This window comes from Haliotis rufescens, unplaced genomic scaffold, assembly GCF_023055435.1.
Source record: "Haliotis rufescens isolate VD_foot unplaced genomic scaffold, xgHalRufe1.0.p SCAF_21, whole genome shotgun sequence".
Taxonomy (NCBI): Eukaryota; Metazoa; Mollusca; class Gastropoda; order Lepetellida; family Haliotidae; genus Haliotis; species Haliotis rufescens.
Genome location: NW_025963902.1, coordinates 8378164 through 8403786, shown reverse-complemented (window position 1 = coordinate 8403786; position 25623 = coordinate 8378164). Strand labels below are relative to the sequence as shown.

General features: G+C 39.5%; 2 long non-coding RNA genes across 2 annotated transcripts; both read right to left on the bottom strand.

The window, feature by feature from the left end:
- Nucleotides 1-13844: 13844 nt before the first annotated feature.
- Nucleotides 13845-14832, bottom strand: LOC125382893. Its single transcript, XR_007222553.1, has 2 exons — nt 14798-14832; nt 13845-13932 (listed from the first exon to the last, which is right to left on the bottom strand). It is a non-coding gene; the product is annotated as an uncharacterized LOC125382893 (long non-coding RNA).
- Nucleotides 14833-21427: 6595 nt separating this feature from the next.
- Nucleotides 21428-23824, bottom strand: LOC125382892. Its single transcript, XR_007222552.1, has 5 exons — nt 23810-23824; nt 23457-23605; nt 23186-23209; nt 22381-22500; nt 21428-21515 (listed from the first exon to the last, which is right to left on the bottom strand). It is a non-coding gene; the product is annotated as an uncharacterized LOC125382892 (long non-coding RNA).
- Between the last annotated feature and the right edge of the window lie 1799 nt (nt 23825-25623).

The window sequence follows — 25623 nt, the reverse complement described above, 5'->3', positions numbered from 1 at the left end:
GTAAGAAATAAAACCGTTATAGCTGCAATGAGGAGTTGCATTAGATACAGTTTGTGACAGAGCTTTTAGTTCGAAAGGAATCAATATATAAAAGACATTTCACATTTATCACAAGTGTATTCTGAACATTTCATGATTATCATTGGATTGGTTCCTGGTTCTCGTCCATTAGTTAATGAAACAAATAGAGAGTTTCAAGGTATATTTCCTTTGGAGCTTCCGGATGCGAGTCACAAAATCAAAAGAGAGGTGAGCAATCTGGCACGTAGGCTTCTGTATTTTTCCCATTACGACACACATGAGTTCATGGTCAGATCTAACTTTTAACGAATCAGAATGAATTATTGTGACATGTGACAAAGACAGGCCAGGCCCGAACCCTATAGAATGATACCTTCAACATTAGGAGAGGAGAGGGCGGTTTGCAATCGATCGAGTCGAATCCCGATCGTTCTAAGTTTTCCCCAGTTAGTGACTAGTCTGGCTGGTCTGATCCTGTCCCGTGTTGATAGATGGGCTCTCAGTAAGTAAAACTATGTGAGCATAAAGCTGGTGTTGCGTTTCTTTATTATGCGAGTATGAATGCTGATAGAGACAACTTGGAGTAAGTGTTGTTAGACCAATCACTCCTTGACGTAACCGAGCCGCTGCGGACACGGCGAGTTGCAATGTCATGGGGTAAATGACCATGATGACCAGGAACGGCAATACATTTAGTGACTGTAGTAGGGTCGCACTGGACGCCCGAAAGCAGTTACGACAATATGATTGCAAAAAATCCTGTTGACTTCTTCACTCTCATCTCATAGTATTGTTCCGTTGGATTCCTGATAGAACTGACCCCCGGTACCTGTGCATGCCGTCGATTTGTTTATTTGTTTGATTGTTTGTTGTTTAACGCCATACTCAGCAATATGCCAGCTATATGACGGCTGTCTGGAAATATTCGAGTCTGAGAATATTCAGAATATTGCTGAGTGCCGCGTAAATAGATCTTTAGCAACCAATGCATGCTATAAAAGGCGACTTTGCTTGTCGTAAGAGGCGACTGATGGGATTGGGTGGTCAGGCTCGCTGACTTGGTTGATGCATGTTATCGATCCCAATTGCGTGGATCGATGCTCATGATGTCAATCACTGGATTGTCTGGTCCAGACTCGATTATTTCCAGACGGCCCTCATATAGCTGGCATATTGCTGAGTGCAGCGTAAAACAACAAACAAACTATTGCTATTGTTTTTATTTATAGAAATCCATAAGAGATGATATTCAGTATGTGTATGAAGTACATTTCCAATTAATGACAACAGTTTTCACAATAAAGGACACATTTGCATCTTCGTATATGTCAATTCCCTTCACCACCACACATAAATGAGTGCATTAAATGCAGCTCAGCCGAATGCTGCACCTGACTATGAGTTCACTATGTACGCTCGAATATGGCGGCGAGTTCCGCTACATTGAAATCATCAACATTTATCAAAAGGTTTTTCTCTAATGTAGAAACTGTTGTATCACTGTCGAATTAGGAAGCTCGTGAAATAAATATGAATTGCACTGTTTGGCCATGTAAAGGACGAGATAAGCAAAGCTTTCCTGGTCCATCAATTCCAACATTGTCACAGTCTTTCCTGGTGATAATTTAAGGTAACGAATAAGAGCTCGATGTAATTGATGTTTTTTGCATGATTGGGTCCAAAACAGCGTGCCATGACGTACCACATAAAATCGGTAACGAGGGACCACGCCTCACAATCTGGAGCTGAGGGCTAGACGTTGTTATTGAAGCCTGCTGTGCAACTGATAGTGTTTACAGTAAGAAGATTACTGTATTAACTTGTTACATATTGCATGACAAATAGGTGAATTTGGTTTAACGTCACAATGGACAGTATTTCAGTCATATCTCGGTGTGTCAGCTTGATTTGGGAGGAAGTGATCCAGGTCTTAGGAGTTGACATCTTTGGTGGAACCCATCACCAGGGGTGTGGTGATGAAACCAGAAACATCATCAAGGCGAATCTGGCATCCATCCATCCATCCATCCATCCATCATGTTGTTTTCACAATATATTGTTACCACAGTAGTGGCCCGGTTGATATCACAGCAGGGGCCTGATAATACTGATTAATCTTTTACGTTCCTTGATAAGCCTCTGGGGCGTATAGTAAGCCAACGCCATGCGTTGTCGATGTGTGTGTCATTAGTTAGTAGCTATAGGTGTTCCCGTTCGATTCCCAAACCCCGGACAACCCTGGTGAATGCGAATTGACAATTTTTGGGTACCTACGTTAACTTGGTTGACCAATGCGGGATCATATAAACTGATTGACTTCGGTTGACAAAAGTTGCCCTCACCTACTCAAGCCCTGGGATGCGATACTCTGTCAAAGCCAAAGCTGTCAAAGCTAATTAGTCTTCGTGATTGATTCAGTCATGAAAAAAGCATGCAACGAATATAATTAAATAGGCATTAATAGTTTAAATGTATTCTAATGTGTGTTAGGATAATTTTTCTTTCGAATATAGTTATATTAACTGTGAGACAAAAAGAACTATATATCCCTCAGTTGATTTTTTTCATCTGCTTTTTATATTCAATTGTAACATAAAAGTAGGTATGTTCCCTGATCTGATTGGTTAAAAAATGTTGTCGAACGAGCATAACATCACTGAATTTTTTGGGTCTCATCACCGTGTTTGTATACATTAATTAATGGAACTATTTTTGAAATCAAGACTAGAGTATTTTAATTGCTGGCACTCACTCACTCACTCGAGCTATAATTATTATGACTTTTGTTTTAACTATTAGTTTTGGTGACTGACGGGATCGGGTGGCCATGCTCGCTGACTTGGTTGATGCATGTTATCGTATCACAATTGCGTGGATCGATGCTCATGATGTCAATCACTGGATTGTCTGGTCCAGACCCAATTATTTCAGTTTCAGATGATATTCAATATGTGTGAAAGATATTTCCAATTAATTGCAACAGTTTCCAATAAGGGACACATGTGCAACTTTGTGTGTGTAAATTCCCTCGGCCACCACAGATAAATGAGTGCATCAAATGCAGCCAAGCCGAATGCTGCACCTGATTTCCAGTTTACGCTCGACGCGCGAATATGGCGACGAGTTCCGCTACATTAAAATCATCAACATTTATCAAACTGTTTTTCTCTCTTTAAGAAACTGATGTATCACTGTCGAATTAGGAAACTCGTGAAGTAAATATGAATTACACTGTTTAGCCATGTAAAGGACGAGATAAACAAAGCTTTCCTGGTCAATCAATTCCAACATTGTCACCTACTTTCCTGTTGATAATTTAAAAGTGTGGCAGCTTGATTTGGGAGGAGGAGTTGACATCTTTGGTGAAACCCATGACCACGGGTGTGGTGATGAAACCAGAAACATCATCAAGGCGAATTCTGGGATCCATGCATCCATCCATCCATCCATCCATCCGTCATGTTGTTTTCACAATATATTGTTTCAACAGTAGTAGCCCGGTAGATATCACAACAGGGGCCTGATAGTGCTGATTAATCTTTTACGTTCCTTGATAAGCCTCTGGGGCGTATAGTAAGCCAACGCCATGCGTTGTCGATGTGTGTGTCATTAGTTAGTAGCTATAGGTGCTCCCGTTCGATTCCCAAACCCTAGACAACCCTGGTGAATGCGACTTGAAATTTTTGGTTACGTTAACATGGTTGACTTATTCGGGATCATATTAACTGATTGACTTCGGTTGACCAAAGTTGCCCACACCTACTCAAGCCCTGGGACGCGATACTCTGTCAAAGCCTGTAAAGCTAATTAGTCTTAGTGATTGATTCAGTCATGAATAAAAGCATTCAATGAATATAATTAACTAGGAATTGATAGTATAAGTATATTCTAATGTGTTTTAGGGTAATTTTACTTTCGAATATAGTTATATAAACTGTGAGACAAAAAGAACTATACCTCTCAGTTGATTTTTTCATCTGCTTTTCATATTCAATTGAACATATCTTAAGTTAGCGATATTATATAAAATGAACTGTGCTGTACTTGTCAAAGAGTACTTTGAACATAATTTGATTTAAAATTTATAAAAATATATTCAAAATCCGCCAAATACACAACTGCTGATGGGTACCTTAATATCTTATAAACATAATAAATTTTCCCTATTTTCTCTCCAACATTTCAAACATGTGGTCGTGTTGTTGCCAATCCATTTCTTACGCCGGTCAATTCTATTTTAATACAATTATCCAACGACAGATTACTTTTTAAAAAATGTTGCAGGAATGAGTGATGCTTAAACAAAACTCATCAAATTTAACAACGGTTCTTCAATTTCAAATTACATAAAATAAACCAACATCGGTATACTTTCTTTTACCTCTCAGTTTAAATACTTTAGAATCAACGCTGATGTCCAGAAACTTCCTACATTGTAACCATATGGGGAATCGTGTCTGGCTCAATAATCACAGTGTTGTAGTGTCATAACAATGATTATTACCCTCGTGGTTGAGATACAGGTGGTAAGATACTAAATTCGTACTTCACACGTGTATTGTACAAGGTTGACCACGTTTTCTTCGTTTTGATTGGATAACCCTTGACTTCTGTCACACCGGAACTACTTTTTTCATTCATAAAAAAAACACGAGACGTCATTCTATTTGCAACGACAATGCAGAATTGAAGAAATGAGAGACATTTACACACTTTATTAAACCAAACAAGATAGTCACACGCATCAAACTTCGCTTTGCATTCTATATTAGTTATGCACAGAGCTACTACAGACATTATATAACAGAGCTTATCCATTTGCAATGTATTACTACCGATCAACAGATCGAGCGTGTCTATGAGAGTGAAGGCACCCAACCAATTTCTCGACTTTCAATTTGATTTAACATAAATGCATACGCGTGGTGAAATGAAGTCAGTTTTAACTATCTGGATATATATCGGGACTAACGTTGGATGCTCGCATCGACTCAGGACCACGCATTCATGAGATTTATGTGATTATCTTACGTACGTAATAATGGATACATGTCTACAGAATATCAAACGTGCACATACATATCAAACATTAACCAGTCTCGATTACCGACGGAACAGTTTCCACTGGGTGTAAATAAATTCTATAATTATTGCAATATTACAAGAGCGATTTTGGCAATATTTATTTCCTTGCAGCTTTGTCTAGTCACCTGGCTTGGAAGACTTAAAGATTCACCACGTGACCCCACACGGAGTGCACGCCGAGAAGGAACAACGCCTTGCTTACAGCAGAGGCGAGACGTTTCGGAAATATTATAATTATGAATAATATTTGAGAAACAAATATGTAGCAGGGAATACTTGTGCCTTCGTGTAACATGTTAGAAAAAACATGTATTCATATTTGTATTTATCCTGGAAAAATATATAATTGACTCTATAACTTTTCAATTGAAGTTCTTTTCTGAAACTGTAAATCCTTGTTATTTTGGGTCCGCATATCATTGCGCGATCATAACAGTTCCAACAGGCACTACAAGCTGATGTGTGTGTTTGACATTCACTAAGACCGCCTCCATGGTGTAGTGGAAGAGCGTCCGCCCGGAGAGCGGAAGGTCCGGGTTTCGATCCCCGGACGCGTCATAAAAACCCCCGTTAAAAGATGGTACTTGTTGTTACCATGCCTAGCGCCTGTCTTTGAAGACTTAAATGTTCACCAGGTGACTCCACACGGAGTGCACGCCGAGAAGGAACAATGCCTTGCTTACAGCAGAAGCGACACTTGCGGTCCGCAAATATGGTAATTATGGATATTATTTGAGAAAGAAATATGTAGCAGGGAATACCTGCGTTCTTCGTCTAACATGTTACAAAAATCATGTATTCATATCTGTATTTATCCTTGAGAAAATATAGAATTGACTCTATAACTTTTCAATTGATGTTCTGTTCTAAAACTGGAAATCTTTGCTATAATGTGTCCGCATGTCATTGCACGATTATAACAGCTCCAACAAGCAATACAAGCTGATGTGTGCGTTTGACATTCACTAAGACCGCCTCCATGGTCTAGTGGAGAGCGGAAGGTTCGGGGTTCGATCCCTGGACACATCATACCAAACAACGTTAAAAGATGGTACTTGTTGTTACCCTGCCTGGCGCCCGGCATTAAGACGCTAAAACAAGGACTGGTCGGCTTGAAGTCAGTATACTGTGTGGGGTATTCATGGTAAACTGCAGCATGGTATCTCAGTGGGATAGCACTATAAAATCGGCATTAGTCCGGACTAGTTCAAGCAGGCATACACACACACACACACACACACACACACACACAAATGCATGCACCTCAAGTATAGTGATCTTGAACACGACGTCAAACCTCACCTCACATACACTTAAGTACGTATATGCGCAACTATTTGTCAGAGCCACCTAAATATGTTATAGAAAATAAAACTACATCATAAATATACAACATTTATTTCTTGTAATGCATGCACATCGCATTATTCAGATGCCGGATTCTGGGCCGCCTGTGGTATCCCGCCATCGCTGAAATACACAAGTCGTGGTTATTACAAAATGAACACACCAAATGCCAGTATAACACTATTTGTCGTCACGTCATATGTCAGATTTCAAGTCCTCGGCTATCATATTGTAACGAGAGATAGGATAATGGATTGGTCTAAGGCCTCGCGATTCACTCTGCATATCCACTATCCATACCTCTATCAACTGTAGTGACTTCGAATACCCAATTAGCAACAAATATATTCCTTGGTCCATCTTTGTGATTTGTGGTCACTTGGTCACTGAGTTTCCAGCATTAAGCTGACATTTCGTGAACCAGCGGTACAATTTACCTACTCACCCAAATAAGACTACCTCTGTCTCTCTGGAGACTCTACCGACTTGTACATTCACAAACAGTTTCTTGATACGTAAGCTTGAGATGACGGATTGAGTAATACAAAGGAAAGTATATGAGTGAGTATGGTATAACGCCGGTTTTATCAATATTCCAGCAATATCACGGCGGGGGACACCGGAAATGGGCTTCACACATTGTACCCATGTGGGGAATCGAAGCTGGGTCTTCGGAGTGACGAGCGAACGCTTTAACCACGAGGCTAACTCCCGCCCCTAGGAAAGGATTATTTGAACTACTTATGGCAACCGTTGTAGGAATAATACTGACTTCTTTCAAACTGTTCCACATTTGTATTCAGCAAATTGTATTGTAAAATTGTTAGATAATAATAACGAGTGTTAATAAACATCGGTTCTAAATATATGAACTCATCATGAACATGTTGACTTATGTGGTATTGACCGAAGAACACTCGACAGTGCAAGGTCAATTTAAATGGATTGTGCAATGTATTATAATAATATTATTAATATTTTCAATACCTTATGGTTAATAGTGTTTCTGTGTGGGGTATTTTGGGTAGTACGGGTATCCTGTCGGGTAGTACGGGTAGTGGCTTGGGTATCTACCATCACCATAGGATGGTACAGATCGTCGGTACCCTGGTCAAGGTAAAACAAGATGTTATAATTTTGTCGGATACATCATGAAGACAATGACAGGATGTCTTAGTTAAAACACGTGTGTGTTGTGATATAAGATAATTCATTGGGAAGAGACGTAAATATTATATCGACACTATTGACATAATTGAATCCATATAATATTATAGAAAGTTTATTTTATAAAAGTTACATGTGGCACTGATTACTTACTTTAATGTAATCCCGTTTGCAAGAGATATTTTTGTGATATAAATGATTGCAATATAAATAAACATTGTATTGAAATTTACGAAAAGATACATTGATTTTTAAGACCGAAATCCATAATGTAACAAATGTTATATTTGGGATAACACTTTTTCAGTAAAGTACAGATTCTAGTACTTTTGTGGGTTGAGTCCCAAACAGGATTCGAACCCACACTGCCAGAGTGAGGCACCTAATCACTAGCACACAATGTAGCTTCCACAAAAACGAAAGTCCGACAACTGGTAGGCAAGCCACGGATGGGACTCAACCCCAGAAAGTACTAGAATCTGTACTCTACTTAGAAAACGTTATCCCAAACATAACTTTTGTTACATTTGACCATTTTTTAAATGGCATTGTGTACTAGAATTCACACGAACTTCATAATATTATGATATGATATGAAGAAGAACTTGGAATATTATTTACTCACTTCCGTAATAGCCTCCATACTTATCTGGAAGAAATCATATACAGTATAGAGACAGGTGTATATATTTTAGTTCGTATACATTCAGCCATCAAAACATCATTGACTATGCACTAGTGGTAAGATGGCAGTCTAAAGGCATGGCGAACGATATATAGCTGATAATAACTGTATTTGCCATCCAAAACAGGATCTTCCACAGGAGATATTTCTTGGGAGATATCTCCGAGGATGACTGACATTACATAACAATACTTTGCAGACCTTTGTAACATCATCTGTTTCATGATGTCACAATCAAATGACATCCCAAAACGTTCTGCCACTGTTTGTTTGTTTTTTGTTTAACACCTCACTCAGCAATATTCCATTTATATGACGGCGGTCTGTAAATAATCGTGAGTCGTGGGAAAGTAGAAAGTAGCGGGTACTGGTGCGAATTCGTCGAATTCAGAAAATATGTGTATCCAATTGTCGTAGATCGATGCTCATGGTGTCAATCACTGGATTGTCTGGTCCAGGCTGCCGTCATATAGCTGGAATAATGCTGAGAGCGGCGTTAGACATAAAGAAAGAAACAAAGAAACTCTACTATCTCTCAAATATACAGTTTCACCAGAATGGTGTTGAACTGGGTACGTCGTGGTAGTACTGACTTTGTTGGGGGTATCCAGGGTAGCTCCCTCCGGGATACACATCCGATTTCTGACCGTGGTACGGATACTGGTCGTACACAGCACCGGAACACACCAGCACGCATGCGCATATCAGGGCAACAGACAAGATGGATGCCATGGTTCAGATTCTGAAAGAGATGAATTATTTTTAGCTGTTTTCAAATGTTTTGACAAGACGATATACAACTTCGATAGCATCTACACATTGTAGATCATAATACATGATATTCATTGTTAAGACCGCAACCGAATACAGAAGTTCAGAAGCAGACATCTAGATGAAACCACACCTTCTTAAGGTGGCTTTGTTGTAGAAAGAAGAAAAGACTCACCAGAAAGTCAGCAATCAGTCTGAAGAGAAAGATGTCAGTGTTCTGGAAAAGTCACACGGGTCTTATATACACGTTGAACCGACGAGACGTTTTTTGGATGCATTATGTTGTCATAAATTATTCTAAATGATGCGTCTACAGGCTGAAAATATATTTTGCTGGTCATGTCACGGTAGACTGCCCAGCGACAGGGACAAAAGATGGTGTAATAACTTGTGAGGTCTTCCGCCATTGATTTTTTTCAGCTGTCATTTCTTTTTTAATTGCTCACGTGAAACATGACAGAAAACACTCATGCGATGGTAGCTTTCGTTTTCTGTACATCGGTTCTGCTACATATGATTGAGAGAAAGCCTGTTCACTTCTTCACTCTAATCCAATGGTATTGTTTCCGTTGGATTCCTGATAGAATTGCCCCCCGGTACCTGTGCCATGCTGTCGATTTGTTTATTTGTTTGTTTGTTTGTTTGTTTGTTGTTTAACGCCGTACTGAACAATATGCCAGCTATATGACGGCGGTCTGGAAATAATAGAGTTTGGATCAGACAATGCAGTGACTGACATCATGAGTACCGATCCGCGCAATTGGGATACGATGACATGCATCAACCAAGTCAGCAAGCCTTACCACCCGATCCCGTTAGTCACCTCTTACGACAAGGAAAGTCGCCTCTTACAGCAAGCATGGGTTGCTGAAGACCTATTCTACTCCAGATCTTAACAGGTGGCATGTTGTCGATTAAACAGATTGGCGGAGTGTGTGTCACCATGACAAGATTGCGTGGATCTTAGGTCACTGACATGCTTTCAATCACTGGGTTGTCTGGTCAAGACTAGATTATTTTAATTGCTGACACTCACTCACTCACTCGAGCTATAATTTTGTTTTAACTATTAGTTTTGGTGACTGACGGGATCGGGTGGCCATGCTCGCTGACTTGGTTGATGCATGTTATCGTATCACAATTGCGTGGATCGATGCTCATGATGTCAATCACTGGATTGTCTGGTCCAGACCCAATTATTTCAGTTTCAGATGATATTCAATATGTGTGAAAGATATTTCCAATTAATTGCAACAGTTTCCAATAAGGGACACATGTGCAACTTTGTGTGTGTAAATTCCCTCGGCCACCACAGATAAATGAGTGCATCAAATGCAGCCAAGCCGAATGCTGCACCTGATTTCCAGTTTACGCTCGACGCGCGAATATGGCAACGAGTTCCGCTACATTAAAATCATCAACATTTATCAAACTGTTTTTCTCTCTTTAAGAAACTGATATATCACTGTCGAATTAGGAAACTCGTGAAGTAAATATGAATTACACTGTTAAGCCATGTAAAGGACGAGATAAACAAAGCTTTCCTGGTCAATCAATTCCAACATTGTCACCTACTTTCCTGTTGATAATTAAAAAGTGTAGCAGCTTGATTTGGGAGGAGGAGTTGACATCTTTGGTGAAACCCATGACCACGGGTGTGGTGATGAAACCAGAAACATCATCAAGGCGAATCTGGGATCCATGCATCCATCCATCCATCCATCCATCCATCCGTCATGTTGTTTTCACAATATATTGTTTCAACAGTAGTAGCCCGGTAGATATCACAACAGGGGCCTGATAGTGCTGATTAATCTTTTACGTTCCTTGATAAGCCTCTGGGGCGTATAGTAAGCCAACGCCATGCGTTGTCGATGTGTGTGACATTAGTTAGTAGCTATAGGTGCTCCCGTTCGATTCCCAAACCCTAGACAACCCTGGTGAATGCGACTTGAAATTTTTGGTTACGTTAACATGGTTGACTTATGCGGGATCATATTTACTGATTGACTTCGGTTGACCAAAGTTGCCCACACCTACTCAAGCCCTGGGATGCGATACTCTGTCAAAGCCTGTAAAGCTAATTAGTCTTAGTGATTGATTCAGTCATGAATAAAAGCATTCAATGAATATAATTAACTAGGAATTGATAGTATAAGTATATTCTAATGTGTTTTAGGGTAATTTTACTTTCGAATATAGTTATATAAACTGTGAGACAAAAAGAACTATACCTCTCAGTTGATTTTTTCATCTGCTTTTCATATTCAATTGAACATATCTTAAGTTAGCGATATTATATAAAATGAACTGTGCTGTACTTGTCAAAGAGTACTTTGAACATAATTTGATTTAAAATTTATAAAAATATATTCAAAATCCGCCAAATACACAACTGCTGATGGGTACCTTAATATCTTATAAACATAATAAATTTTCCCTTTTTTCTCTCCAACATTTCAAACATGTGGTCGTGTGGTTGCCAATCCATTTCTTACGCCGGTCAATTCTATTTTAATACAATTATCCAACGACAGATTACTTTTTACAAAATGTTGCAGGAATGAGTGATGCTTAAACAAAACTCATCAAATTTAACAACGGTTCTTCAATTTCAAGTTACATAAAATAAACCAACATCGGTATACTTTCTTTTACCTCTCAGTTTAAATACTTTAGAATCAACGCTGATGTCCAGAAACTTCCTACATTGTAACCATATGGGGAATCGTGTCTGGCTCAATAATCACAGTGTTGTATTGTCATAACAATGATTATTACCCTCGTGGTTGAGATACAGGTGGTAAGATACTAAATTCGTACTTCACACGTGTATTGTACAAGGTTGACCTCGTTTTCTTCGTTTTGATTGGATAACCCTTGACTTCTGTCACACCGGAACTACTTTTTTCATTCATAAAAAAATCACGAGACGTCATTCTATTTGCAACGACAATGCAGAATTGAAGAAATGAGAGACATTTACACACACTTTATTAAACCAAACAAGATAGTCACACGCATCAAACTTCGCCTGGCATTCTATATTAGTTATGCACAGAGCTACTACAGACATTAGATAACAGAGCTTATCCATTTGCAATGTATTACTACCGATCAATAGATCGAGCGTGTCTATGAGCGTGAAGGCACCCAACCAATTTCTCGACTTTCAATTTGATTTAACATAAATGCATACGCGTGGTGAAATGAAGTCAGTTTTAACTATCTGGATATATATCGGGACTAACGTTGGATGCTCGCATCGACTCAGGACCACGCATTCATGAGATTTATGTGATTATCTTACGTACGTAATAATGGATACATGTCTACAGAATATCAAACGTGCACATACATATCAAACATTAACCAGTCTCGATTACCGACGGAACAGTTTCCACTGGGTGTAAATAAATTCTATAATTATTGCAATATTACAAGAGCGATTTTGGCAATATTTATTTCCTTGCAGCTTTGTCTAGTCACCTGGCTTGGAAGACTTAAAGATTCACCACGTGACCCCACACGGAGTGCACGCCGAGAAGGAACAACGCCTTGCTTACAGCAGAGGCGAGACTTTTCGGAAATATTATAATTATGAATAATATTTGAGAAACAAATATGTAGCAGGGAATACTTGTGCCTTCGTGTAACATGTTAGAAAAAACATGTATTCATATTTGTATTTATCCTGGAAAAATATATAATTGACTCTATAACTTTTCAATTGAAGTTCTTTTCTGAAACTGTAAATCCTTGTTATTTTGGGTCCGCATATCATTGCGCGATCATAACAGTTCCAACAGGCACTACAAGCTGATGTGTGTGTTTGACATTCACTAAGACCGCCTCCATGGTCTAGTGGAAGAGCGTCCGCCCGGAGAGCGGAAGGTCCGGGTTTCGATCCCCGGACGCGTCATAAAAAAACCCGTTAAAAGATGGTACTTGTTGTTACCATGCCTAGCGCCTGGCTTTGAAGACTTAAATGTTCACCAGGTGACTCCACACGGAGTGCACGCCGAGAAGGAACAATGCCTTGCTTACAGCAGAAGCGACACTTGCGGTCCGCAAATATGGTAATTATGGATATTATTTGAGAAAGAAATATGTAGCAGGGAATACCTGCGTTCTTCGTCTAACATGTTACAAAAATCATGTATTCATATCTGTATTTATCCTTGAAAAAATATAGAATTGACTCTATAACTTTTCAATTGATGTTCTGTTCTAAAACTGGAAATCTTTGCTATAATGTGTCCGCATGTCATTGCACGATTATAACAGCTCCAACAAGCAATACAAGCTGATGTGTGCGTTTGACATTCACTAAGACCGCCTCCATGGTCTAGTGGAGAGCGGAAGGTTCGGGGTTCGATCCCTGGACATATCATACCAAACAACGTTAAAAGATGGTACTTGTTGTTACCCTGCCTGGCGCCCGGCATTAAGACGCTAAAACAAGGACTGGTCGGCTTGAAGTCAGTATACTGTGTGGGGTATTCATGGTAAACTGCAGCATGGTATCTCAGTGGGATAGCACTATAAAATCGGCATTAGTCCGTACTAGTTCAAGCAGGCATACACACACACACACACACACACACACACACACACACACACACACACACACACACAAATGCATGCACCTCAAGTATAGTGATCTTGAACACGACGTCAAACCTCACCTCACATACACTTAAGTACGTATATGTGCAACTATTTGTCAGAGCCACTTAAATATGTTATAGAAAACAAAACTACATCATAAATATACAACATTTATTTCTTGTAATGCATGCACATCGCATTATTCAGATGCCGGATTCTGGGCCGCCTGTGGTATCCCGCCATCGCTGAAATACACAAGTCGTGGTTATTACAAAATGAACACACCAAATGCCAGTATAACACTATTTGACGTCACGTCATATGTCAGATTTCAAGTCCTCGGCTATCATATTGTAACGAGAGATAGGATAATGTATTGGTCTAAGGCCTCGCGATTCACTCTGCATATCCACTATCCATACCTCTATCAACTGTAGTGACTTCGAATACCCAATTAGCAACAAACATATTCCTTGGTCCATCTTTGTGATTTGTGGTCACTTGGTCACTGAGTTTCCAGCATTAAGCTGACATTTCGTGAACCAGCGGTACAATTTACCTACTCACCCAAATAAGACTACCTCTGTCTCTCTGGAGACTCTACCGACTTGTAAATTCACAAACAGTTTCTTGATACGTAAGCTTGAGATGACGGATTGAGTAATACAAAGGAAAGTATATGAGTGAGTATGGTATAACGCCGGTTTTATCAATATTCCAGCAATATCACGGCGGGGGACACCGGAAATGGGCTTCACACATTGTACCCATGTGGGGAATCGAACCCGGGTCTTCGGAGTGACGAGCGAACGCTTTAACCACGAGGCTAACTCCCGCCCCTAGGAAAGGATTGTATGAACTACTTATGGCAACCGTTGTAGGAATAATACTGACTTCTTTCAAACTGTTCCACATTTGTATTCAGCAAATTGTATTGTAAAATTGTTAGATAATAATAACGAGTGTTAATAAACATCGGTTTCTAAATATATGAACTCATCATGAACATGTTGACTTATGTGGTATTGACCGAAGAACACTCGACAGTGCAAGGTCAATTTAAATGGATTGTGCAATGTATTATAATAATATTATTAATATTTTCAATACCTTATGGTTAATAGTGTTTCTGTGTGGGGTATTTTAGGTAGTACGGGTATCCTGTCGGGTAGTACGGGTAGTGGCTTGGGTAGCTACCATCACCATAGGATGGTACAGATCGTCGGTACCCTGGTCAAGGTAAAACAAGATGTTATAATTATGTCAGATACATCATGAAGACAATGACAGGATGTCTTAGTTAAAACACGTGTGTGTTGTGATATAAGATAATTCATTGGGAAGAGACGTAAATATTATATCGACACTATTGACATAATTTAATCCATATAATATTATAGAAAGTTTATTTTATAAAAGTTACATGTGGCACTGATTACTTACTTTAATGTAATCCCGTTTGCAAGAGATATTTTTGTGATATAAATGATTGCAATATAAATAAACATTGTATTTAAATTTACGAAAAGATACATTGATTTTTAAGACCGAAATCCATAATGTAACAAATGTTATATTTGGGATAACACTTTTTCAGTAAAGTACAGATTCTAGTACTTTTGTGGGTTGAGTCCCAAACAGGATTCGAACCCACACTGCCAGAGTGAGGCACCTAATCACTAGCACACAATGTAGCTTCCACAAAAACGAAAGTCCGACAACTGGTAGGCAAGCCACGGATGGGACTCAACCCCAGAAAGAACTAGAATCTGTACTCTACTTAGAAAACGTTATCCAAAACATAACTTTTGTTACATTTGACCATTTTTTAAATGGCATTGTGTACTAGAATTCACACGAACTTCATAATATTATGATATGATATGAAGAAGAACTTGGAATATTATTTACTCACTTCCGTAATAGCCTCCATGCTTATCTGGAAGAAATCATATACAGTATAGAGACAGGTGTATATATTTTAGTTCGTATACATTCAGCCATCAAAACATCATGGACTATGCACTAGTGGTAAGATGGCAGTCTAAAGGCATGGCGAACGATATATAGCTGATAATAACTGTATTTGCCATCCAAAACAGGATCTTCCACAGGAGATATTTCTTGGGAGATATCTCCGAGGATGACTGACATTACATAACAATACTTTGCAGACCTTTGTAACATCATCTGTTTCATGATGTCACAATCAAATGACATCCCAAAACGTTCTGCCACTGTTTGTTTGTTTTTTGTTTAACACCGCACTCAGCAATATTCCATTTATATGACGGCGGTCTGTAAATAATCGTGAGTCGTGGGAAAGTAGAAAGTAGCGGGTACTGGTGCGAGTTTCGTCGAATTCAGAAAATATGTGTATCCAATTGTCGTAGATCGATGCTCATGGTGTCAATCACTGGATTGTCTGGTCCAGGCTGCCGTCATATAGCTGGAATAATGCTGAGAGCGGCGTTAGGCAACAAAGAAAGAAACAAAGAAACTCTACTATCTCTAATATATACAGTTTCACCAGAATGGTGTTGAACTGGGTACGTCGTGGTAGTACTGACCTTGGTGGGGGTATCCAGGGTAGCTCCCTCCGGGATACACATCCGATTTCTGACCGTGGTACGGATACTGGTCGTACACAGCACCGGAACACACCAGCACGCATGCGCATATCAGGGCAACAGACAAGATAGATGCCATGGTTCAGATTCTGAAAGAGATGAATTATCTTTAGCTGTTTTCAAATGTTTTGACAAGACGATATACAACTTCGATAGCATCTACACATTGTAGATCATAATACATGATATTCATTGTTAAGACCGCAACGGAATACGGAAGTTCAGAAGCAGACATCTAGATGAAACCACACCTTCTTAAGGTGGCTTTGTTGTATAGGTAAGTTCATTTACAAAGCCCCTACCCAAACATTATATTTGCTTTTGGCACTTGGATGTCAACATATATAAAAAGGTTCAAAGTTTGAACAGCGTAAATAAAGGTGCTTTTTCTGACAAATTTCCTAGTATTACCATCTAGCAATACACCAAGTTGTTTGCTAAGGAAAGAAGAAAAGACTCACCAGAAAGTCAGCAATCAGTCTGAAGAGAAAGATGTCAGCGTTCTGGAAAAGTCACACGGGTCTTATATACACGTTGAATCGACGAGACGTTTTTTGGATGCATTATATTGTCAAAAATTATTTGGAATCATGCGTCTACAGCCTGAAAAAATATTTTGCTGGTCATGTCACGGTAGACTGCCCAGCGACAGGGACAAAAGATGGTGTAATAACTTGTGAGGTCTTCCGCCATTGAATTTTTACAGCTGTCATTTCTTTTTTAATTGCTCACGTGAAACATGACAGAAAACACTCATGGGATGGTTGCTTTCGTTTTCTGTACATCGGTTCTGCTACATATGATTGCGAGAAAGCCTGTTCACTTCTTCACTCTAATCCAATGGTATTGTTTCTGTTGGATTCCTGATAGAATTGTCCCCCCGGTACCTGTGCCATGCTGTCGATTTGTTTATTTGTTTGTTTGTTTGTTTGTTGTTTAACGCCGTACTGAACAATATACCAGCTATATGACGGCGGTCTGGAAATAATAGAGTTTGAATCAGACAATGCAGTGACTGACATCATGAGCACCGATCCGCGCAATTGGGATACGATGACATGCATCAACCAAGTCAGCAAGCCTTACCACCCGATCCCGTTAGCCACCTCTTATGACAAGCAAAGTCGCCTTTTACAGCAAGCATGGGTTGCTGAAGGCCTATTCTACTCCAGATCTTAACAGGTGGCATGTTGTCGATTAAACAGATTGGCGGAGTGTGTGTCACCATGACCAGATTGCGTGGATCTTAGGTCACTGACATGCTTTCAATCACTGGGTTGTCTGGTCAAGACTAGATTATTTTAATTGCTGGCACCCACTCACTCACTCGAGCTATAATTATTATGACTTTTGTTTTAACTATTAGTTTTGGTGACTGACGGGATCGGGTGGCCATGCTCGCTGACTTGGTTGATGCATGTTATCGTATCACAATTGCGTGGATCGATGCTCATGATGTCAATCACTGGATTGCCTGGTCCAGACCCAATTATTTCAGTTTCAGATGATATTCAATATGTGTGAAAGATATTTCCAATTAATTGCAACAGTTTCCAATAAGGGACACATGTGCAACTTTGTGTGTGTAAATTCCCTCGGCCACCACAGATAAATGAGTGCATCAAATGCAGCCAAGCCGAATGCTGCACCTGATTTCCAGTTTACGCTCGACGCGCGAATATGGCGACGAGTTCCGCTACATTAAAATCATCAACATTTATCAAACTGTTTTTCTCTCTTTAAGAAACTGATGTATCACTGTCGAATTAGGAAACTCGTGAAGTAAATATGAATTACACTGTTTAGCCATGTAAAGGACGAGATAAACAAAGCTTTCCTGGTCAATCAATTCCAACATTGTCACCTCCTTTCTATTGATAATTTAAAAGTGTAGCAGGTTGATTTGGGAGGAGGAGTTGACATCTTTGGTGAAACCCATGACCACGGGTGTGGTGATGAAACCAGAAACATCATCAAGGCGAATCTGGGATCCATGCATCCATCCATCCATCCATCCATCCATCCGTCATGTTGTTTTCACAATATATTGTTTCAACAGTAGTAGCCCGGTAGATATCACAACAGGGGCCTGATAGTGCTGATTAATCTTTTACGTTCCTTGATAAGCCTCTGGGGCGTATAGTAAGCCAACGCCATGCGTTGTCGATGTGTGTGTCATTAGTTAGTAGCTATAGGTGCTCCCGTTCGATTCCCAAACCCTAGACAACCCTGGTGAATGCGACTTGAAATTTTTGGTTACGTTAACATGGTTGACTTATGCGGGATCATATTAACTGATTGACTTCGGTTGACCAAAGTTGCCCACACCTACTCAAGCCCTGGGATGCGATACTCTGTCAAAGCCTGTAAAGCTAATTAGTCTTAGTGATTGATTCAGTCATGAATAAAAGCATTCAATGAATATAATTAACTAGGAATTGATAGTATAAGTATATTCTAATGTGTTTTAGGGTAATTTTACTTTCGAATATAGTTATATAAACTGTGAGACAAAAAGAACTATACCTCTCAGTTGATTTTTTCATCTGCTTTTCATATTCAATTGAACATATCTTAAGTTAGCGATATTATATAAAATGAACTGTGCTGTACTTGTCAAAGAGTACTTTGAACATAATTTGATTTAAAATTTATAAAAATATATTCAAAATCCGCCAAATACACAACTGCTGATGGGTACCTTAATATCTTATAAACATAATAAATTTTCCCTTTTTTCTCTCCAACATTTCAAACATGTGGTCGTGTGGTTGCCAATCCATTTCTTACGCCGGTCAATTCTATTTTAATACAATTATCCAACGACAGATTACTTTTTACAAAATGTTGCAGGAATGAGTGATGCTTAAACAAAACTAATCAAATTTAACAACGGTTCTTCAATTTCAAATTACATAAAATAAACCAACATCGGTATACTTTCTTTTACCTCTCAGTTTAAATACTTTAGAATCAACGCTGATGTCCAGAAACTTCCTACATTGTAACCATATGGCGAATCGTGTCTGGCTCAATAATCACAGTGTTGTAGTGTCATAACAATGATTATTACCCTCGTGGTTGAGATACAGGTGGTAAGATACTAAATTCGTACTTCACACGTGTATTGTACAAGGTTGACCTCGTTTTATTCGTTTTGATTGGATAACCCTTGACTTCTGTCACACCGGAACTACTTTTTTCATTCATAAAAAAATCACGAGACGTCATTCTATTTGCAACGACAATGCAGAATTGAAGAAATGAGAGACATTTACACACACTTTATTAAACCAAACAAGATAGTCACACGCATCAAACTTCGCTTGGCATTCTATATTAGTTATGCACAGAGCTACTACAGACATTATATAACAGAGCTTATCCATTTGCAATGTATTACTATCGATCAATAGATCGAGCATGTCTATGAGCGTGAAGGCACCCAACCAATTTCTCGACTTTCAATTTGATTTAACATAAATGCATACGCGTGGTGAAATGAAGTCAGTTTTAACTATCTGGATATATATCGGGACTAACGTTGGATGCTCGCATCGACTCAGGACAACGCATTCATGAGATTTATGTGATTATCTTACGTACGTAATAATGGATACATGTCTACAGAATATCAAACGTGCACATACATATCAACCATTAACCAATCTCGATTACCGACGGAACAGTTTCCACTGGGTGTAAACAAATTCTATAAATATTGCAATATTACAAGAGCGATTTAGGCAATATTTATTTCCTTGCAGCTTTGTCTAGTCACCTGGCTTGGAAGACTTAAAGATTCACCACGTGACCCCACACGGAGTGCACGCCGAGAAGGAACAACGCCTTGCTTACAGCAGAGGCGAGACTTTTCGGAAATATTATAATTATGAATAATATTTGAGAAACAAATATGTAGCAGAGAATACTTGTGCCATCGTGTAACATGTTAGAAAAAACATGTATTCATATTTGTATTTATCCTGGAAAAATATATAATTGACTCTATAACTTTTCAATTGAAGTTCTTTTCTGAAACTGTAAATCCTTGTTATTTTGGGTCCGCATATCATTGCGCGATCATAACAGTTCCAACAGGCACTACAAGCTGATGTGTGTGTTTGACATTCACTAAGACCGCCTCCATGGTCTAGTGGAAGAGCGTCCGCCCGGAGAGCGGAAGGTCCGGGTTTCGATCCCCGGACGCGTCATAAAAAAACCCGTTAAAAGATGGTACTTGTTGTTACCATGCCTAGCGCCTGGCTTTGAAGACTTAAATGTTCACCAGGTGACTCCACACGGAGTGCACGCCGAGAAGGAACAATGCCTTGCTTACAGCAGAAGCGACACTTGCGGTCCGCAAATATGGTAATTATGGATATTATTTGAGAAAGAAATATGTAGCAGGGAATACCTGCGTTCTTCGTCTAACATGTTACAAAAATCATGTATTCATATCTGTATTTATCCTTGAAAAAATATAGAATTGACTCTATAACTTTTCAATTGATGTTCTGTTCTAAAACTGGAAATCTTTGCTATAATGTGTCCGCATGTCATTGCACGATTATAACAGCTCCAACAAGCAATACAAGCTGATGTGTGCGTTTGACATTCACTAAGACCGCCTCCATGGTCTAGTGGAGAGCGGAAGGTTCGGGGTTCGATCCCTGGACACATCATACCAAACAACGTTAAAAGATGGTACTTGTTGTTACCCTGCCTGGCGCCCGGCATTAAGACGCTAAAACAAGGACTGGTCGGCTTGAAGTCAGTATACTGTGTGGGGTATTCATGGTAAACTGCAGCATGGTATCTCAGTGGGATAGCACTATAAAATCGGCATTAGTCCGGACTAGTTCAAGCAGGCATACACACACACACACACACACACACACACACACACACACACACACACACACACACACACACACACACACACACACACACACACACACACACACACACACACACACAAATGCATGCACCTCAAGTATAGTGATCTTGAACACGACGTCAAACCTCACCTCACATACACTTAAGTACGTATATGTGCAACTATTTGTCAGAGCCACTTAAATATGTTATAGAAAACAAAACTACATCATAAATATACAACATTTATTTCTTGTAATGCATGCACATCGCATTATTCAGATGCCGGATTCTGGGCCGCCTGTGGTATCCCGCCATCGCTGAAATACACAAGTCGTGGTTATTTCAAAATGAACACACCAAATGCCAGTATAACACTATTTGTCGTCACGTCATATGTCAGATTTCAAGTCCTCGGCTATCATATTGTAACGAGAGATAGGATAATGGATTGGTCTAAGGCCTCGCGAGTCACTCTGCAAATCCGCTATCCATACCTCTATCAACTGTAGTGACTTCGAATACCCAATTAGCAACAAACATATTCCTTGGTCCATCTTTGTGATTTGTGGTCACTTGGTCACTGAGTTTCCAGCATTAAGCTGACATTTCGTGAACCAGCGGTACAATTTACCTACTCACCCAAATAAGACTACCTCTGTCTCTCTGGAGACTCTACCGACTTGTAAATTCACAAACAGTTTCTTGATACGTAAGCTTGAGATGACGGATTGAGTAATACAAAGGAAAGTATATGAGTGAGTATGGTATAACGCCGGTTTTATCAATATTCCAGCAATATCACGGCGGGGGACACCGGAAATGGGCTTCACACATTGTACCCATGTGGGGAATCGAACCCGGGTCTTCGGAGTGACGAGCGAACGCTTTAACCACGAGGCTAACTCCCGCCCCTAGGAAAGGATTATATGAACTACTTATGGCAACCGTTGTAGGAATAATACTGACTTCTTTCAAACTGTTCCACATTTGTATTCAGCAAATTGTATTGTAAAATTGTTAGATAATAATAACGAGTGTTAATAAACATCGGTTTCTAAATATATGAACTCATCATGAACATGTTGACTTATGTGGTATTGACCGAAGAACACTCGACAGTGCAAGGTCAATTTAAATGGATTGTGCAATGTATTATAATAATAGTATTAATATTTTCAATACCTTATGGTTAATAGTGTTTCTGTGTGGGGTATTTTAGGTAGTACGGGTATCCTGTCGGGTAGTACGGGTAGTGTCTTGGGTAGCTACCATCACCATAGGATGGTACAGATCGTCGGTACCCTGGTCAAGGTAAAACAAGATGTTATAATTATGTCAGATACATCATGAAGACAATGACAGGATGTCTTAGTTAAAACACGTGTGTGTTGTGATATAAGATAATTCATTGGGAAGAGACGTAAATATTATATCGACACTATTGACATAATTGAATCCATATAATATTATAGAAAGTTTATTTTATAAAAGTTACATGTGGCACTGATTACTTACTTTAATGTAATCCCGTTTGCAAGAGATATATTTGTGATATAAATGATTGCAATATAAATAAACATTGTATTTAAATTTACGAAAAGATACATTGATTTTTAAGACCGAAATCCATAATGTAACAAATGTTATATTTGGGATAACACTTTTTCAGTAAAGTACAGATTCTAGTACTTTTGTGGGTTGAGTCCCAAACAGGATTCGAACCTACACTGCCAGAGTGAGGCACCTAATCACTAGCACACAATGTAGCTTCCACAAAAACGAAAGTCCGACAACTGGTAGGCAAGCCACGGATGGGACTCAACCCCAGAAAGTAATAGAATCTGTACTCTACTTAGAAAACGTTATCCCAAACATAACTTTTGTTACATTTGACCATTTTTTAAATAGCGTTGTGTACTAGAATTCACACGAACTTCATAATATTATGATATGATATGAAGAAGAACTTGGAATATTATTTACTCACTTCCGTAATAGCCTCCATACTTATCTGGAAGAAATCATATACAGTATAGAGACAGGTGTATATATTTTAGTTCGTATACATTCAGCCATCAAAACATCATTGACTTTGCACTATGCACTGGATTATCTGGTCCAGGCTGCCGTCATATAGCTGGAATAATGCTGAGAGCGGCGTTAGGCAACAAAGAAAGAAACAAAGAAACTCTACTATCTCTCATATATACAGTTTCACCAGAATGGTGTTGAACTGGGTACGTCGTGGTAGTACTGACCTTGGTGGGGGTATCCAGGGTAGCTCCCTCCGGGATACAAACCCGGTTTCTGACCGTGGTACGGATACTGGTCGTACACAGCACCGGAACACACCAGCACGCATGCGCATATCAGGGCAACAGATAAGATAGATGCCATGGTTCAGATTCTGAAAGATATGAATTATCTTTAGCTGTTTTCAAATGTTTTGACAAGACGACATACAACTTCAATAGCATCTACACATGACAGATCATAATACAAGCTATTCATTGTTAAGACCGCAACCGAATACAGAAGGTCAGAAGCAGACATCTAGATGAAACCACACCTTCTTAAGGTGGCTTTGTTGTAGAAAGAAGAAAAGACTCACCAGAAAGTCAGCAATCAGTCTGAAGAGAAAGATGTCAGTGTTCTGGAAAAGTCACACGGGTCTTATATACACGTTGAACCGACGAGACGTTTTTTGGATGCATTATGTTGTCATAAATTATTCTAAATGATGCGTCTACAGGCTGAAAATATATTTTGCTGGTCATGTCACGGTAGACTGCCCAGCGACAGGGACAAAAGATGGTGTAATAACTTGTGAGGTCTTACGCCATTGATTTTTTTCAGCTGTCATTTCTTTTTTAATTGCTCACGTGAAACATGACAGAAAACACTCATGGGATGGTTGCTTTCGTTTTCTGTACATCGGTTCTGCTACATATGATTGCGAGAAAGCCTGTTCACTTCTTCACTCTAATCCAATGGTATTGTTTCCGTTGGATTCCTGATAGAATTGCCCCCCGGTACCTGTGCCATGCTGTCGATTTGTTTATTTGTTTGTTTGTTGTTTAACGCCGTACTGAACAATATGCCAGCTATATGACGGCGGTCTGGAAATAATAGAGTTTGGATCAGACAATGCAGTGACTGACATCATGAGCACCGATCCGCGCAATTGGGATACGATGAAATGCATCAACCAAGTCAGCAAGCCTTACCACCCGATCCCGTTAGTCACCTCTTTCGACAAGCAAAGCCGCCTTTTACAGCAAGCATGGGTTGCTGAAGACCTATTCTACTCCAGATCTCAACAGGTGGCATGTTGTCGATTAAACAGATTGGCGGAGTGTGTGTCACCATGACCAGATTGCGTGGATCTTAGGTCACTGACATGCTTTCAATCACTGGGTTGTCTGGTCAAGACTAGATTATTTTAATTGCTGGCACTCACTCACTCACTCGAGCTATAATTATTATGACTTTTGTTTTAACTATTAGTTTTGGTGACTGACGGCATCGGGTGGCCATGCTCGCTGACTTGGTTGATGCATGTTATCGTATCACAATTGCGTGGATCGATGCTCATGATGTCAATCACTGGATTGCCTGGTCCAGACCCAATTATTTCAGTTTCAGATGATATTCAATATGTGTGAAAGATATTTCCAATTAATTGCAACAGTTTCCAATAAGGGACACATGTGCAACTTTGTGTGTGTAAATTCCCTCGGCCACCACAGATAAATGAGTGCATCAAATGCAGCCAAGCCGAATGCTGCACCTGATTTCCAGTTTACGCTCGACGCGCGAATATGGCAACGAGTTCCGCTACATTAAAATCATTAACATTTATCAAACTGTTTTTCTCTCTTTAAGAAACTGATGTATCACTGTCGAATTAGGAAACTCGTGAAGTAAATATGAATTACACTGTTTAGCCATGTAAAGGACGAGATAAACAAAGCTTTCCTGGTCAATCAATTCCAACATTGTCACCTACTTTCCTGTTGATAATTTAAAAGTGTAGCAGCTTGATTTGGGAGGAGGAGTTGACATCTTTGGTGAAACCCATGACCACGGGTGTGGTGATGAAACCAGAAACATCATCAAGGCGAATCTGGGATCCATGCATCCATCCATCCATCCATCCATCCGTCATGTTGTTTTCACAATATATTGTTTCAACAGTAGTAGCCCGGTAGATATCACAACAGGGGCCTGATAGTGCTGATTAATCTTTTACGTTCCTTGATAAGCCTCTGGGGCGTATAGTAAGCCAACGCCATGCGTTGTCGATGTGTGTGTCATTAGTTAGTAGCTATAGGTGCTCCCGTTCGATTCCCAAACCCTAGACAACCCTGGTGAATGCGACTTGAAATTTTTGGTTACGTTAACATGGTTGACTTATGCGGGATC